The sequence below is a fragment of the Gallus gallus genome, chromosome 6 (assembly GCF_016699485.2).
Source record: "Gallus gallus isolate bGalGal1 chromosome 6, bGalGal1.mat.broiler.GRCg7b, whole genome shotgun sequence".
In the NCBI taxonomy this organism is placed as follows: Eukaryota; Metazoa; Chordata; class Aves; order Galliformes; family Phasianidae; genus Gallus; species Gallus gallus.
In genome coordinates this window covers 18,796,343-18,811,964 of record NC_052537.1, presented here as the reverse complement: position 1 = coordinate 18,811,964, position 15,622 = coordinate 18,796,343, and the positions used below count along the sequence as shown (strand labels likewise).

At 38.7% G+C, this 15,622-nt stretch overlaps 1 long non-coding RNA gene across 1 annotated transcript in view; it reads right to left on the bottom strand.

Annotated features, from left to right (window-relative positions):
* The window catches only part of LOC124418095, a 113,832-nt gene extending 101,355 nt beyond the window's left edge, over positions 1–12,477 (bottom strand). Inside the window, exon 1 of the long non-coding RNA XR_006939539.1 lies at positions 12,413–12,477. This is a non-coding gene — a long non-coding RNA (uncharacterized LOC124418095). The remainder of the gene's footprint in view (positions 1–12,412) is intronic.
* Between the last annotated feature and the right edge of the window lie 3,145 nt (positions 12,478–15,622).

Below are 15,622 nucleotides of genomic sequence, written 5' to 3'. Positions count from 1 at the left end.
AATCTCCGAATATGAAATTTGACTGCTATGAAATACTGGTATCACTTGGGTCTACCCTGCAACACTTCAACAGGCCTCAGGATTTTTTTTTTTTTTGCAAGTCACATTTCCTCTGCCTGGAATCTTTCATGAATCTTGAGGAGTCTCGTATTCCTCCTTTTGATCTTCTTCCCTTAAGAGTTTAAGAAGCATCATCCTTACTTTACACATGGTAGATTTAGACACAAAGAACATGATTAAGTCAGCCAAGATCACAGAGCAGTTCAGAGACTGCCTAGAACACTAACCTGAATGAACATCCTATTCTCACCACTTGACCAGATTTCTTATTACGTGAATTGAAAGGATGGAAGCCAATTAGGCACCTGTTGCATTGTTCAGCATTTAAGACATCTGACATGGGCTAAGTGGAGAAATGCGCTGCACACATACAGGACCTCCTGCAATTCAAGAAGACTGAAGTTTCACACATGACCAGGATCTTTCACTCTGTAAAACAAATTGCACACATTCCAGACTTCTGTTTGTATTAAACAAATGTTTTGACTGAGAGCACTGGTTCCATTCCACCTCTGTTGTTTCTGATTTCCTATTGCTGTTTCCTTTCTTTCCACCCCTCTTCCAGCACTGGCGCCAACATGCTGGCCACACACACAGGTCATGGTTGCTAGTAGCCAGTTGGCAGGTGGTGGATATTTTTCTTGCAGAATATGTATGTGTGGATGACTGCTCTCACTGTGTGACTGACTGAGTTGCTGGCAGTGCTTTTGGCTAGTGTATGCTCTCTAGCATTATTTTAGTTCCAGTTATTTGATGGGTTGACTCCCCTGTTTTGTTCTCCTAGTGTTTTTCAGCAATTTTTTAAGCCTGAAACTGCCACAGCCTATGTGTGCCTTTTAATGATGTTTGCACAACTCCAGGCCTTTCTGCTACTTCATGCAACTTGGAGAGAACCCATGTGTATATTCAGTGTAATACTGTTCAGTTGTGTAAAACTGTATTTGTACATGTGCATACATAGCCCTGTGTTCTCCTGATTCTGTATGTCTGTGTGCACATAATTCCATTGCTATTAACATTTGTATAGTCTGTAATAGGCCTGAATACATATCTTCCTCAGCATGCATGCATCCTTATGTACCACATCCTTCTAGTATATACAGAAAAGTTAACAATACTTTTGAAGCAAAGTTGAACAGCTGATATTTGAAAGTCTTTAATTCAGTTCACATGCTCATTCTGAATTCAGCCTCTGGGCATGTACATCTGAGAATCTTAAAAAAAAAATCACATCCAGAACATTGTTTATCCATAGATTCTTAGTTAATTCACTGCTTAAGGCAGACTTGCTCTAAGAAGGTTGCATGACAGAGGAGACTCCTGCCCCATTTATTGCAAAATGCTTGATCCAGTGTCCCATTGCTAGAAATTCCCTTTGCGGTCTTTATATGCTAGACTCAGCTTTCTCACCTAGGTATGTGGAAGGTTTTGTTTGTTTGTTTGCTCCCTCCCTCTCCTCACTCTAAGTTCAAACTCATTTCCTAGCCATTTCCAGTTTATCCTAGCTATCCATTCATTTTCTGCTAAACTAACTGCAGTCTCAGCACTAGAGCTCTTAATCCAAGCATCTGTCAGTTACATGCCCACACTAATTGTTCCTTTCTTTTTCCTAGAACACCTAAACAACTTCCAATTCATGTCACCTGACTGAAACACACCTCATGTACAAAATATACATTTAAATTCAGTGTTTGACAGCTAAAAGAATAAGCCATTGTCAAGAACATAAGAACAAAGAATCTACTTCTTACTACAGGCAGTTCAAGATTCTGTAACACTTGGAGGACAGACAATGTTGAGAAGCTTTGAAGTAAATGCCTCAGAGTATGTGAAAAGCAATGCATTAACTATTGGATTCAAACAGCAATGAAAGTTTACAGAATGCAAAACAGCAAGGAACACTGAAGTATGTTTTTTTTTAAAAAATTGTCATTTCCCACATTCTAAACTCTACAGCTCTTTCTGAAAAGATTTATATATGTGTATGGTGAGAATGAAACCGCAGCACCAATCAGCAAGTGATCCATAAGGATGCTCACTGTGTTCCATTCTGAGCAGAAAACAAAGGGAAAGTTTCTCTAACCACAGCCAGAAAGGTGAGGAAAACACTCTAGGGAGATCACACCCTCACCTCAAACAATGAAAAGACAGGATATCATGATAGGTTAAGAGCAAAGTCACCCATGAATCTTACTACAGAAACAAAATCAAATGCTGAAGTGAGAGCACGAAGAGTCCCACAACATGTCAGACATGCAGGTAGTCAATGACCTGCAAGTGCTGTCAAAATCTGTAAGAATATAGCCCAATCCAGAACTGCCTGGAAAAAAAAGTGAAGGCACTCACAGAGTCTCAATAGTACTGGATAAGTGCTGTAATACTTCTTTAAAAAATACCTTTGAATGGTCCAGATTGATACTTGAGTACTACTTGAGTAATTGAACTTTCCAGAGTCTGTGTTGGTTTTGCATATGCCAGAACTAAAGTTTTCACGTTCTAAGTACACACATGAAGTTAACTGATAACAGCACACCATTTACAAAAGTCTCCCGGTCTCACTGAAAGAATGCATGTAATGCACTATAGCTCAAACCAATTATAGCTACCCTCTACAGTTATAATGCAAGAAACTTGCAGTGCTAACTGTGCAGTTCAAGGGAGGAAGCATAACTGGCTATGCTGCACCAGTGACTTTTATAGAAACATTCAGGCTATGCTACTAGGGGCTTTTCAGAAAGGAAATTACTTCTGTTTACTCTGGAAAATGTTATAGAAATTTTTCCTGCACACATACTATTAAGCTATACGAGTTCTCCCTACAACTACACAGCCATTTCTTTATATGTGAAGGTATACCAGAAATAGAATTGTTCACAATGTAATATAATTGTTTTCATTACTTTTAGCAATAGTCTTCACTTTCTACTGAAGATCTGTTACTGCAGTTCATCCTGTATCAATTACATTAAACTTGATTAAGAATGCAACCTTCAGGAATTAGAAATATGACTGAACAATGAGAATGCTGGGTATCCAAAGCTAGGAACTTAATTTTCACATCAGTCTAGATTAAATGGACAGAAATAGAGTTTTCAATTCACAGAGTACACTGAAGCACATCAGCTTCTTTCATTCAGACCTTCCCAGCATATCACCTGCTGTTTTATGGTCAAACCCCAGTATCAAGAAACAAGATTTAAACTGCTTTGACCATTTGCTGTCTTTCTAATGTCAGTGTTATTTTTTTTAATTGTTATTTGCATTGAAACAGTACCTTGGAGGATGCACTGTACATACAATCCTTGCTCAAAGGACTTTGAGTTGTAATGGAACTGTGCAGTTATCTTATGATATTGTTTGAAATACATCACTCTCCAGGCATTCTTACTTTGTTAGCTTCAGCTAGCAAGTTAATATTCCTTTCAACAACTTACCAACAGATACACACATTTATCTCTCCCAAGCTATCCATATGGTTATTCAGGGTTATAGACTCATCTTCACCTCCGGCACAGCCTTTTTATAAGCAGCAATCTATGAATGATTTCTGAAGCTTCCTCTTTTCATTCTAAATGACTTCCAAAATGAATTTATAAAATATGTACAAAAATTTAAGACCACCAACACAAACATTGTAGTTATTTCAAAGTAGTGTTTTAAAGCTGTATTAATTTATAAAATCCTGACAATGCCCAGCTCCACATTGTTCTTAGTAGTTCTATACAAACTTTGAGAGATTAAGTACTAAATTAAGCAGTTTGCTAAAAAGCCTCATGATTTAGAGCTAACTGATGTCATCTGTAGGCTTTACCCAAACAATAGAGAACTGCATCTTGCAAAGTGAAGTGCAGGTACAGAACTGAAGGATGTATGTAGTACTTATTACATAAATATACATACACTGAAGATAGAAAATAAAAAATGAACTTCTTATTGCAAAGCCCACAATATTTTTGATGGAATATTTTTTTGAAAGAATAATGAAAAGTCACAATGAATAAACACACTGAATAAAATGCTACTTTGTCCCAAGGGAAAGTATTGAAGCTGTCAATTACATCTTAAATTGCAGGAACAAAATATACCCAATGAAAAGCACCATATTGCAGTAAAAGATAACAAACAGCATTCTCTACTCTTATTCCTTTGTGTATTTGAAACAGCAGGTACATATGATCCTCTATGCCTCCTTGTGGAATATTTCTAAATGGGCTACCCATATTTCACAGCATAACTATTTTGATTTATAGAGCCAAAGTAAACGATATGCTTCACCAATAAAAATTCCTTGCAAAAGCAGCTTTTTCCATTTCATTTTCATGTTAATACGAAAAAACACAAGTTTTTTTTTAAATAAACATCACCATGTGAACTATGTGATACAGGTATGAAAATTCAGTACAGAAATTATTGTTGTGTGCATGCAACTACTTTTAATGAATAGAGGGCACAGTCAGATGGAGGTACATGTGCCAGCTGCTTGGCAAGTGACAAACTGTAGGCAGGTAATGGATGTAATAAATAGAAATTACCCCTCATCAAAAGACCACAGAACTTGATACACTGATGGTACCAGCACTGACAGCACATGAGCTTAATCTGTTTTTCTTTCAAGGTTGCTATTTGCCAGAAGTTGCATGGTCAGTAACCCACAAGGTCTAGACAGCTAAACTTTCCCTCACCCTTAAGGGAGCATCCAATTTTATTCACCTGACTACTCAATTAGTGCAGTACAGGTAGGGGAGCTGCTTGAATCTCTTATTGCATCTTGTCTTTCAGTTCCATGGCATTCTGTCTTGCTCCTTTCTACCTCTCCTTATCATTCCTGATAACATTTGCTCTGGCAAATCAACTTCCGGTTCAAACCTCAACAACTGTCAAGTAAAAACTCACCATGTTAAGACATGTAACCACATTGGAATTATTCACTGCCTACATTTCTCAATAAGACCACAGTTCTCATCTACAGCACCTAACAATACTCAGTATCTGGAAAGGGGAAGAGATGTTGTTCATGAACACTGAATGAGCTAAGTGCACAAAACATTCATGAAGATTTTCCTTTTTGTTGGGACACCTGTTCAATTTTGTCACTTGACATATAGGTGGAATTATGTCAACTATGACTCCTACAAGGGATGAAAAACTGAAGTTTTACACCAGAGCAGCCATGTTAATCTTATTTGCTATCAGAAGAATAAGCAACTTTCTCCTTCCCCATCAAGCAGAGATGCTTCCTCTGAGGAAATCTTTTTCTAGAAACTGCTCCACAATGGATCCCTCACCTTCCCTCTCAAGCTGGAAGCTTTTTTAAAAAAAAAAAGCTCTGTCAGCTGGGATCCTTGCCACCCGTGCTTATTTATCTTCCCCAAGAAGGCTGGCTATCATTTCAGAACCTGAAAAACACATACATCCTGTCATTAGACAGATTCTCTTCTGTGTTAATCATTCTAAAAGTTGAATCACTTTCCACTGTAATAAAGTAGGGATTATTTTACACCCATCTGTAATATGTTATCAGTGACATTCATCATAGCTACCTTCTGCTATAAAACGCCCTGTAACATGTGGGTCATGAAAAAGAATCCCTAAATTTATCAGTTCCCTTCAGAATAGTTTCTTAGAACCTTTATTTCTTAGGAATGAATAGGAAAGAATGAGTGAGTTTGGTAATAGCAAGTAACCCCATGATGAACTTGTGCTGAGTCACAAATGCAACTGGTATCAAGTGCACACTGACAGCAGAAAGATGAATGTAGTAACAAGCCGTCTTGTGGATCAAGCACAACTGCAAGCACTGGAATGCCTTGTGCTAAATACATACTTTCTGAATGCATTATCATCACTGGATTTATCCCATATCTGGATCATGTCGGCATAGATCTGCATCAGCTTTCAAGAGCTTGTAAAACATGAGTGAATTAAGTGAATAAAATACATTTCCAAAAAGCTTTGATCCTAAAGCTCACAAGGAACCCAATATAATCATATTTAGGCATGAAACAATGTAAATTAGTACCTAGCAGCATTTTCTAAATTTGTAACATAGATACCAGCTTCCTTCTGAAAATGGAAGTAGATGCATGTAGATCTGCATCTTAAAACACCTAAAAACCTGCAAAATTGAAATACTAGGGATGAGTAATATTCAGTATGAGTTGCATAATATTTAATAGAAGAGTGAGGTCTGTAGATCAGTAGAGAGAATTCTAAATGCTGCTACGCTAAACTGTCCTGGGACTGCAACCTGGATCCACCTCAGTGTTCCTGGAAGTAAAGAGGAGAGTATCACTGCTTGAAATATATTATCCTCTGTTCTGTCAAAAAAAAATTCAGGTGCTTGCAACTACAATTAATTCCTTTTAGCATTTTCTTTTCTTTACAAAAATTCCTCACCCTATTCTTCAACCCAGTGCTCCTTACTTTCATTAAGTCTTTCAAAGAAATTTGAATTACCTCCCTTCTCATCAGGAGTTTCTATGAAAACTACCATCTTATTTCCTGAAGAAGTCAACCAACAGGTTGGAATTCCAGACCAGCCACTGAGCTGAGATACTTGAAGGCGAATAAAACATCCAAAAAAAATCAAGACTGTTTTTAAAATAGAACAGCACATAATATGACTGAAGTGGATAAGGAAGATATGAAAAGCACAGCATTAAGCTGGCCTTTGTTATTTAGTGTTTCCTAGGGACTCACAATGCACACGGCAAAGAGTTGCTACCGACTGCGGAAATGAGCCTCAGCAAGTTTTTAACATGCTTTGTTATGATTTAATAGTGAAACCCATTAAACTATAAAAACATAACAATGCTCATAAAAACTTGATACTCCTCATGGAAGCCAGGACCGTTGGAAGCTGCCTCTGCTCTAGCCCAGCCCGAGCCACTTTACTAGCTCTCTGACTCCTGGCTCTGGACATGGTGGCACCATGGCTGCTTTCAGCTCCTATGGAAGGAGCCTGACCCACCAAAAACAAAGTAGAGGCTTAGAGCTTTGTTTGACTACAAACTTTTACTGTCTGCTGCAGCCTTTTCCAATTTCAGAACATATTGCTTCATGGCTTCCCAGCTGTCTCACGGAGGAGAACCCTGGAGGTTAGACCTTGGTGGAGTCTGTAGTTTCCTATGCAACATCTACTTGTTTGACCTGGACCACATCTACTTCTCCAGTGGGGCTCTAGGAGATACTAAGATGCTGGCAACAAAGGTCCAATTCAAAGGTTCTTGTTCTAGCACATCTGTTCTAATGTATATTCTACATCAGAAAACCATCCAATGATTCCTCCAGGTATGGAAGAAAACTTGTTTGCAGTTCCTATGCACCAGCTCAACAAGCCATGTAGTCTTTTGGGTGTGAAAAATAACATGCACCATGTCTTGGAAATGCACCTTGCACAAACAACAAAAGCTGGTAACTGTTCCAGCAGCCATCCATAACTCAAAAGTTTCTTTCTACTGCTTCAAATAGAGCCCTGAAGACCTCCCACCTCCTGAAATCCCCAGAAGGTGATGTGCTGTCATAGAACTGAAAGCTTTAAACTGATTTTGAAATAATAAGTCAGATATCCATCTTATGGAAAAGTGTGATGAAAGTATCCATAGGACAACCATTAATAATCAGCAGTTGCCAATTTACTCTATAACTCACTTAATTTACTGTTACTTATCTACTTATGTCATTCATAAGGCAAGTTACCTATTTACTTCGCAGTATTCTTTTCACGCAAGCCATAGGCAATTTGCTCTTCACTTCAGAATCATTCTAAAGAAGTCTTTAGAATGACTTTAGAAGTCTCTCTGACAAATCAAGCTAGCTGAATTACTGAAATCAGATTTAACCTATTACTGGATCTGCACAGATGCTGAGATATTAAACTAAAAGTTGATAAAAGCTCTGCAACAGAAGATACAGATCTTCCAATATCAAGCTTACAAAGAATTCAGAGATGCTCTTTAGGAAGTCCGTAGGAATCGCACCACATTTAGTGTCTAACACTTCCTTCTGCTGGCATTTTACATTAAGAAATTATGAAATACAAATCAAACTCGTAAACTTAAACTTTTATGCACAAATTCATTAGCCAGATTGCTCTGTATCTCTCCATTCCTTTATAAATGCAAGACTGAATTATACTTCTTCCACATGCAAAATGATACATAAGAGATAACGTTAGGAAGAACACCAGGAGGCCACCCGTTCCATTCTTCCATCACATGTCAAGTTCAATTCCACCTAGCCATTCATCACAGATGCTTGCCTTTCATTTCTTTAACAAGCTTCAGTCTGTGAGAGTTCACATGTATTCTAGTGCTTCAAGGTCCTCCAGTAAAGTGTTCTGCTAGCATTCTCAATGACAACACATGGTACAGATATTCCTCACTACTTTGCATAAATGTAACATTTATGAAATTGATTCCACTGAACACAAGACTTGGAATATTGGACAAAACCAATACTGAAAACCATTAATGCATGCAAGCAGTCTAAAAGTAGCTTTCTATTCTAAGCAGCAAGAATTTCAAGTAAAATCATTTTCTCCTCGCATACCTTATTTGCAGGCCTTAAGGATAAAGATGTTGACTGTTTTTATGCTCATGCCTCACAAATGTAAGTTTTAGACCTACCTGAGAGCAGCATGGTAGTTTGTGTTCTAATCACAAGCTGATTAACCATATTTCTGAATTTCCTACCCATCCCAACCAGGAATGCAATACACCTGGGACAGGGGATTCAAGTTACCTTGCAGAAACTTAAACAGTGCTGTGCATAAAGTTGAAGTAGCTCTTTGCAGAAATCCCTAGCAGTTTAAAAAGCTATGAATATACTACACCATTATGGGTACATAGAGCAACTGCCATCCCATTACATCAGTACCCCTTTTAACTCAATTCCAGCTAACCCATCAATTACTGATAGCAAACGTTTTCTAGTGTCTGTTTGTTCCTTGTACCACTGACTTGTTCATACTCTGAAAAATGGTATTAAAAGAAGTGTTCAGAATAGAAATGCATACAGATTTCATGCAATTATTCCTCTAACTATTGAAAACTACTTTAGCACAGATCATGGGAGGATCCTAAAAGTAAAAGATGTTTTTGAATTCATAAAATATGCCATGAATAGGTCTTAGTTTACTTAAATGTGAGTCTCATTAAAGGTCTCCAGGGCAATCTAAAACTCATAATTTAAAATAGAGACAACATACCAAGAACTGTTACGATCTCATTTGGATTATATGTTTTTATTTTCTCCTCTCATACTTCAGCCCATTCAACATTGTAACACGAGTCTACCTAATAGACTCAGAGTTATAATGTTCATGGAAATTTAGTGCGAGCGTGAAGAACAAAGCATTTTATTTCAAAGCTTCATTTTTTAATTAACATGGAATAAGAACTTTGGTGGAGTCTCAACTGATGATTTCTGTGGTTGCTGTTCTGGTACAAATCCCTTCTGAGAAAGGGAAGATCAATCATAGCAAGCATTTAACAATGACAGGGCCAAATTCATCTTGGGTGCAACTCTCAAGTTAACTACATTAACTTTCATTTTGGCCTGTGTCTTCATATGATTGGAAGAACAGAAAACATCCCTTCACTGTTCTTTCTACAAGAAAAGAACAGAATACCCACGCAAAGCCAAGCTACACAACAGTGATCTGCCAAGTCAATTTTAATGTGTGAATTCTTGATATGAGGTATTCTGCCTATGAATATCAGAATATGATCTCCACTTCAACCTGTGATAACTTTACAAGAATAAAAGATAAGTACTGAATATATAACAGGGATAAGAAACTCTTACAAATGGAATAGCTGAATAGAAAATGCCTTAAGTTACCTCAAAAAGAACTGAGAGACATTCACCTTTCCCTTCAGAAGCATTGAATCTGAGATAATGAAAAACAAACATGAATTGAGGAAACATGGAAAAAAAAAGAGATATCTAGACAAACTATTTCTGCCTAATAACTTAAATGCCCAAGGAGGAAGATGCACACAGCATAAGAAACAGGAAAAGATAATTCATGGATTCAGAAACAAAGCAGGCAGATGCAATAGCCCTCATTAGACCAAGAAGTACAGCTGAAAAAAAAAATCAGATAAACTTCCAGCCTCCCCATGCTAGCTGATCCAATACAAAGCACTACCTCTACCCACAAACCTTTGACTCTTTTTTTTTTACCACTATGGCCATAATATGATTACCACTGGATTCAGAGAACAGCAACAAAAGGATCCTGCACCACTAAAAGCATTCCAACATATTACAAACAGTCCAAGACAAACATGGAACCACTAAAAATAACACATACATGCATTTGCTCTTATCTGGAACTACATGTTTGTTGTAGATATTTAAAGAAAATTTGGAAACCTGTCAAAACTTCTCATTTGCTTCTGTATGTCCTGAAGAAGTTACCTTCACATTCAGAATGCCTACATTGACTGAGCCCAAGGAAATAATGTATCTAAAAAAAATATGCATTTTTATATTTGTAGCATTGAGAGAATACCAGCACAAAGCCAGACAATTACAATAGTAAGGGCAAACATTTCTAACAGTAGAACAAAGAGCACGCTCCAAGAAAGACTACAGGTAAAACACTGCTCCGGCATCTCAAACAGAGGGAAGTTAAGCATGCAACATAGACATATAGTACATAGTTTGAAAACAGATGCCTGATAAGCTTTTTACAGAGAGAAGATTCCCTAGCTATCTGTCATAGTTACTATAGCTAAATTTTAAGTCAAGCTTTTGTACTTTCATAGCTGCCTTCATTCATTTCTGCAACACCACTTCTTCTGAAAGGGTATGAGAACTCATTTCTGCATTGACTCCGTGCTGCAGTTCTGAATCTGCAGAGGAACAAAAGCCCAACAAGTTATAAATACCAATAGCCTGTACACTTTAAATATTGATGATACCATTCCTGTTTGAGGTTCTCTATCACTTGTAGAGAAGTCTTCATGGATCCCTAAAGCAGTTACAGTTCAAGGGAGATCCACAAAGACCATGTGCATCTCATTGACCTGGAGTCTCCCAAAAGCACTCCGCAGAGGTCTGCCAAAGCTATCATGATGGTCTTCTCAGGTCTGAGAATACACAAGCTGGAAAAACTGGTGCAACCTGACAGTGCTACTCACTGGAAAAACTCTACAGGATCTTAAGAGATCCTAACATCCTAAGGACACAACAGCATCCAATGCCCGAGAGAGCAATGGGTTAGCTTTGACTTAGGGACACGCTTGCCATCTACTGGTCAGGAGCAGCTCATCATGCTTCTAAGACTTCCCCCAGCATCTGGCTAACCCAGTCCACCATGTGCAGAAACCCTTCTGTACTATCAGCTCAATACATCCTCTTGACTGCAGCATTACTCAGACTAAGAAAATCCTGGAGAGATCCCAACCCAATTAGCAAGAAAATCTTCTCAAACCCAGATGTAACCATTGATTGCTCCCAGCTGCCGTTGCCCTCTCCTGAATTCCACATACAACTCCTCCTCCTCCACCCCTCCCACCCCACCAGCCCAGCCTTTCCACGAATTTCTTCAAATTCCACTTGTAAACAGGAGTGTGGAGATGCAAATTACAGCTGGCCATCACAGAACAGGTACTTCCTATAATGGTACACTGCAGCCTTATCCAACCTACCTACCCCATCTCCCATTCCTGCCAGTTCACCCTAAACACGCTGGTGTTTACTTTGGCAACTTGCTCAGCAGGTATTGATCTCACTCTGAAGCATACCAGTCTGAGCTCTGAACTTGTACTGTGCACTGAACTCAGCAAGAGCCTTTGCTTCCTAGGAAACAAACTGAGTAAAAGGACAGAACATTCAAAGCTCTGTAGGCTGCTGGCTAGAACATAAAGACTGGTTCCTAGAGCTACTCGAAATATTTCCTCAAAATTGCTTTTGAGCAGGAAATAGGATTTATCTCCCCCCCACACTTTTCCACCTGAAAAATGTGTCTATTTATGCTACAGCAACAATCTAAGTGCTTATATTGCCTTGTGCCCTCCTACTCCTGGATGGTTTGTAGCTTTCCAACCCAGAGAAGAAGACAGCAACCAGGCACTTGTGATACATCCTTTCACAATAAGATGATGTCTCCAGAAACAGGAACTGCTTCAGTTCAAGAGAGCTCCAATACAGCAATACCAACCTGGCTTTCAGCTTGCATGAGTTACCACTGGAATTTCCACTGGGACAGTTTGCTTCTATTTCTTAATGGGAATATACTGTAACTATCAGAAAGATCAGTGCTGTGGAACAGCAATACAGGGGGTGTAATAGCAAAGAGACTAGCACAAGTGGAAAGATGTTCAAAAGGAAAAGCACTCACCCATCTCTGAAGATGCAAGTTCACAGGAAAAACTCCACAAGGGAGGAATCTCCAACCAGAGACCCTTCCCCAGTAGCAATCAACCCTTAAATGGGGTTTAAGAGAGGTGCAGCCAGGCTCCACCCCTTCCAATCACACAGCTGAATTACCTTCACCTGTGCTGCCAGGGCTGACCAGGTCCTTTCCCCAGGTGGTCAATCAGTGGTTCAGGCCATGACTCACTTACCATACATGTGTGCTTTTTCTCCCTGCGTAACTGTGGTGGTTCATGAGTCATTGAAAAGTTGAAATTGCTTGCTCTAAAATAAATCATTGTCTTTATTTCAGGCCAGTTCCTAGTAACACGAGAGAATCACCTTTTTAGCTCATACCAGCTAACTGACATCTCTGCTAAATTAAACAACAAAGATGAAGGGATTGCATTTAGTAATGTACACCTGGAGAAAATCTTCCAGCAGACGCTGGCAGCTGTGAGTGCCAACAAAATTAGCCTGTCTGCTAATAGTCTAAGTTATCTTCATCAGAAGCATAAAGAGTAGACCACAAGGCAGAAACGGAAGACTAGGACTCCAAATGGACAAACTCCTACCATAAGCATAGCATTTTATGACATCTTTCAAATATGAACAAACATATCCTAAACTCTCAGTGAAATAAAACCAGAAAAGAAACAATTGTGATACATTCATTACTCATGGAAATAACACATCAGAATGTCAACACCCACTACCTACAGATTATGTAAAGAGAAACTATAGTTAAACTTACAAAATGCTAATCCTGAGGCTGATTAGCACCATCATCATATTCCAGAAAAACTGAGAAAAAAAGCAAGGTGCTCTCCACCTCACACAGCCAGTCCCTTACAGGGAAATTCAGCTCCCACACACCTTAGCTAGATTACTTTTGTAATCAGTTAAAAGCTATAGGCAGGCCAAGCACATAGGCATAATTACACCTTTGGACGCATACTATACAGTGCTTCCAATTATGATAAGTCAGTCTCAGTTTCTCCCCTGCTGACTACAACGGCATCATAACTTGACTACTCAGATGCAATGTCAACAACGTAAACATTAAAACAACAGCCTAGAACAACACTACTATTTATGATTAAGAGTAAGCTCCCTAATATGAGGCTTTTGTCAGGTTTCTCTCCATTTATCAGACCTGAAGGTAGTCTGGTAAGTGTGTTAAGACAGCATAAGTATTAGTTAGTGAATACAGATTAATTTATCAAAGAATAGAGAAAGCCCCATGCTCCCCATAAAAAAGCCATTCTAGAGAAGGCCCAGCACAGCCCAGGCAGCAGTCTCCCACTCCAAGAACAGTCCAACAGTACCTGAGCTGGGAAAGCACAGCAGGGCAGCGACAGCCACAGGTCCCACAGATACTCCAGAATGAGCAGGGCAACGAGTCAACTTCAAGGTCCATCCAGAAAATCCAAAGAGCACCTTATGAGCAACACCAGAGATAGAAGCTCTTTGGATCAACACACAAGTGAAAAGAGAACCCTGAGGTCTGAGTTTAAATACTGCTCCTGGCCATGCGACTGGAAGCCCAGGTGAGGCTGGTCAGGGCAATCAAGGTCTATCAGTGCACTCAAAACCTGATAAAACTAACTATGGAGCTGATCTTTATAGCTGTTTATATTCATTCATCTTGTTTGTTGTATATGTGAACACCCAGTGTTTGTGAAAGCACTCAAAAACTACACAAAGTGAACAATCCTTAGGTATGAACAACTGCCTTGTCTGGAGTCAATACATTTCACGCTTGTATTTGTCTATCCTCACATCACATATCTGAGGTAAAGACAATCAGAACCATTTCACAGAAGCAAAGGCACAGTGTATTTTCTTCTATTTCCCACTAAAGCCTAGCCTGATCTCCTGCACTGAAACATTCTAGCAGCAAAGAGCGTCAGAAGATGATGGGAACTGAGTCTGTGCATCTCGGTTCCTAATTCCTTACTTTTTGTAATTATATACTATAGACAGTGTGATAGCATAGGAATAGAGGCAGCTCTTGCTTCTGAGCAAGACGGATAAAATAAACTTCTGTCATTAAGAGGAAGGATGGGAAGCCTGGCAGGAGGGAAGATTGTTCTTATCAGAGACCAGAAGAAGAGAGAGTGTGGATACAGACTAGAAATCAAAGTGGGAATTTTGTTCTTGAGTGATGGGATGGACTGAGACGGCTGTTACTTGAGAGGCAAAGCCTTCTGTACCAACAGCAGGCACTGCATTAAATGCCCGAAGTCTTCTCTCTACATTATGAGCCTTCCAGGGATCTGTATGAGCTCTGAACATCATACTTGCCCTAGCACCTAAACAGTACTGATGCTGCTCTGTTTCTTCTTTTGAGTATGAAGATAATATCAGTACTGTTAAAAAAAAATAATAAAAAAATAAAACCTGAACATACAAAAGCATTTTTTACTGACCATATATCATTCTTGTCACACCATGTGATTTTGGAAGGAATGTAAAAAGGGTTTTAGAGTTCTGCCATAAGTTTTCAAGAGAACCTGCTGCCCACTGCTTTTTATCCAGTTAATTTCTAATTAATATATTATATACTTGAGGAATGCTATTGTATGGTCCTAGCTAACTGTGTAGCATTACACATAGCACAATATTTTTATGAGTGAAAAATGAATGAGCTGTCCTACAATAAGCAGCAGACAGAAACTTGGACTGAAGCCCAAATTCAGCAATAATTTATGTTTCATCAGCTTCCCTGGAGTTCTAACCTTCATTATCCCGGCTACCAACTTTACTACTAAAAGGGTCAAGCAAAATTATTTTAATATAGATTTTAGAGTTCTAACTCTGAAGTGAATTAATAACTTTTTTTTTTTTTTTTTTTTTTCCATAGAACAGAAAGATTCCCTTCCTGGTGCTGCATATCCCCTCCTGCATATTCCCTCTGTATTTCCTACATCTATGTTGTATGACAAAAGAGGCATGGATCACAATAGTTCCTTTGTACAGATGTCTTTAATTCCACAAGAAATCTCACTTAAAAAAAAAAAAAAAGAAAAAAAAGAGGGCTGTTATTAATGGTATGTAACACTATTTATATCATGATGATTTTAGCAGGAAGCTTAGATCTGCAATTTAAAATCTTGAATGCATTGCTCTAACTATAGAGACACTTTCTCCAAGTCCTGGCTTGCAAAGCTTTGACTTGAGCTATTTAAGAAGA